The sequence below is a fragment of the Cyprinodon variegatus genome, unplaced genomic scaffold (genome assembly GCF_000732505.1).
Source record: "Cyprinodon variegatus isolate N-32 unplaced genomic scaffold, C_variegatus-1.0 Scaffold1041, whole genome shotgun sequence".
NCBI lineage: Eukaryota > Metazoa > Chordata > Actinopteri > Cyprinodontiformes > Cyprinodontidae > Cyprinodon > Cyprinodon variegatus.
In genome coordinates, this window is record NW_015151494.1 from 155,174 (window position 1) to 158,589 (window position 3,416).

Below are 3,416 nucleotides of genomic sequence, written 5' to 3' on the forward strand. Positions count from 1 at the left end.
GAGAAAGAAACAACATGGAGAGGATACGCCAACAGCATCCACAGATGAGGATCCAGAATCCTGGCTCAGGAATGAGTTGACATTATATGAAACCATGCCTGAACAGAGTGCAGAGGAAGACCCCCTAAATTGGTGGAAAACACATGAGAGCCCCTTACCTCATCTTGCCCATGCTGCCAAGAAATACCTATGTATAGCTGCTTCAAGTTGTGCCTCAGAGCGTGTGTTTAGTTCATCTGGGCTCATTTGCAGCCCAAGAAGGTCAAGACTTACTGAGGAACACATTGAAATGCTGGTATTTGTAGCAAAAAATCTGCAAACAGCTAAGCAAATTCAGGCCGGTGCTACCACCAGTGGCACCTAAACATTTTTTTCATCTAGAGTGCAGAATAGAGGTAAATGCACTTTCTGAACACTGTCTGATTGTATAATTCTGTGCACTTTTCATTTTCAGACTTTTTTTGTAACGGGCAGCTGCTGAGAATACAGCATTTATTTTTGTTTAAGCGGTTTGGCAAGTGTCATTGTTCTGTTTGTATAGCATAGCCAAGGAAGGAACACTTAAGTTAATTTTGTTTTTCTTTTTTCAAGCTTGCTTAATATTGTGCACAGCAGACTACCTCAAAATATTGTTCTTATTGTTTATTGTATTTGTTTTTTGTATTTTATTTATTGATAAAAATATTTCTGTTGAATTTTGAGGTCTTTGTTTTTTTTGCTTGTGGTATCGAAAATGGTATCGAGTATCGAATATTTTCCTGAGTATCGGTATCGAGTTGAAAATTTTAGTATCGTGACAACCCTAATTAGTGAGGAACGTTTTCTTTAACCAATAAGACTTCAGATTTGCCCCACTGGGTCAGCTAGCAGGCCCACTCTGATTGGTCAGTTAGAGCAAAATGTTTACAGCTAAGATAAGCAAACGAACCTGTCCTTTTCCAGAATCTTTCTCCTCCCAGGACAAAATACACATCAGACAGCGGGAGATAAACAATTACAGTGTATTTGGAAATAAGTACCGACAAGATACTGAGTAAAAGATTGTAGGCTTAAGTACTGCTGTTAGCTACAGTTTTACTTCATTGCGCACGTTTGTTTGATGCTGTTTTGACATTCCCAGCTGCCTTTTAAACACCTGTTTAATATCTTAGCGACAATCTGCATTTTATATTTGTTTTGTTTAAAGGTTATTCTTGCCTCAATTGCTGATACTCAGGAGGCTACCCCTGTACCCCGCAGAGGGTAACCCCAATCCCCGGAGGGCACCCACTCGCTGCTCCCTGCAGGGCCCTTCCAGAAAAACAGATGAATAATAACCCATTGCGCACACACACATGGTGCAGCCACATTATTTGCAATGGTCTGGCCCTGGGCCCACCTTCACCCAGGCAAGCCCGCACAGGCCAACCCACTCAGACCAACTTTATGGCACCCAATCAAATCTTTTGGAGTTTCAACATATTATTACCTATATCTGCTATAATTTTTTTTATTGGCAATCTAAAGTAGCCCAAAGTAGAAAACAATCATTGTCAGTATTGATACAAATTCAAAAGTAGTGTAGCTTAATAGGGCTAATTGACCAATCTAAAAGAGACTAACCTGTTAGCTATTCAGCAGAGCTAGCCACAGCACTACCCACCTCTCCCCCTTTACATCTTGGTCTAACCGTCACTTTGTACAACATAAATGGCTTTTTAAGTTTTGTTATCCATCAGGTAAAACTTAATTGATCATTAAACACTCTGCACGCTGCATGATGGTATTATCGTTGTCTGGGCAACCACATTACCAGATCTGACCACCTGACCAGATCTGGTACATACATCGGCACCACCAAAAAGAGGGAGGGGGGGGGGGAGCACCCAGACCCAACCCATGCCCGAGCAGACGGAGCATGAGCCACTGCAACAGGGCCATGAAGATCCCCGCTCCAGGCCTCCAACCCTGTCAGACACCAAACCTACCACAAAGAGATCCAACCAGGACCCACAACCCGATAGACAACTAGGGTCCCGATTCCCCAGGAGCAACCCTCCAATCCCCCCAAGCCCCTTCCTCTTTTTTTTGTTTTTACTAATTATAGAGCTCAAAAACACAACCATGAAAACCCTGCAAGGTCGAGAGAGAACTTAAAGTGACTTTCAGTCTCAAGGCAGGGCATCCAGTCTGTCATCACTTTGGATGGTGCAAGTTCTATAAAATTTTTGGACCGAACCTCTAACGCTAAAATTTATCTTCTTTAATTTAAGGAACAGGGACAGATCGTCCAACCAAAGAGAAGCCTTGGGTGGGTGTTCTGATTTCCAAGCTAATAGTATTCTTCTTCGGGCGAGGAGAGTGGAGAAAGCCAGTACATTTTTAAAATCCTGTGTTAGTGATATTCTCTCCCCTGGAGGAAATATCACTAACACATGCATAATCATCTGCTGTATTGTCTGTGGAATGTGTGCAGATATTTGAAGGTGTGAGACCCATCATGCACATCCTCTAGAAAAAAAAAGAGAACTGCCATAGAGATGGAGATGTTGATCCATCCACCGAAGTTTGCAGAGGCCGAATCAACTCTTGAATTAATGCGGCCACCTCTTCTTTAAAGTTATTCCGCTGTTCGGATAGTTCTGTGACCAATTTGGACATGGAAACAGGATCTCCGCAATTACTTTTGCCAGGTGTTCCAGAGTTGGCGGAAGTCACCGCCATTGAGGCTACCTTACTAGCTAGGCTATTCGTTCGCCTGGTCGAGGTAGAAAGCTTTTGTTAAGGATTATCACTGGCCATTGTAACATTGCAAAGATGCACGAATGGTGGTTCTGTCGGTCTGGAGCTTGATAGACGTGTAAAACTCCTGTTTTAAAGTAATTTCAGAAAAGTGGGCTGGGAGCTCCTTCACCCTTCTTCCTTTCTCTACATTGCCAAACTGGAAGTCCCCCAAGCCCCTTCCTAACCACCCAGAGAAGTAGGACAACAGTCCAATGCCCCTCTAAGTGATAAAGCTGATCATTGGGGACCAGAGAGAATTAAATTCAGCTAGTTGCTGTTTGGAGATGGCAGACAGTAATATTAAGCTATGATGATTCACAAGAAAATGTCTAAATCGACTAATACTTAGTTTATCTTTTGCTTTCTGGCACCGTAAGGACCATGTAACCTCATTTCGTTTCTATGTCTTCCTGTTTGGATTAACCAAGTGTTGTAGCTGTCCAGAGGATCTCCATCTGAAGTTAAGTTATTTTTTTGTGATATCTCTGTATCTAAGTAACTCTAACTGTCCACAACTACTTTAAAACAGCAAATTCTGCTGCACTTTTCTACTGAGCACTTGTCAGTTTCACACGTTTTTATTTCTGATAGTAAGGAGTAGCTAGCCTAGGCTAGCGCTAGCTTAGCATTGCTATGGCTTCTCTCTCTCCCTC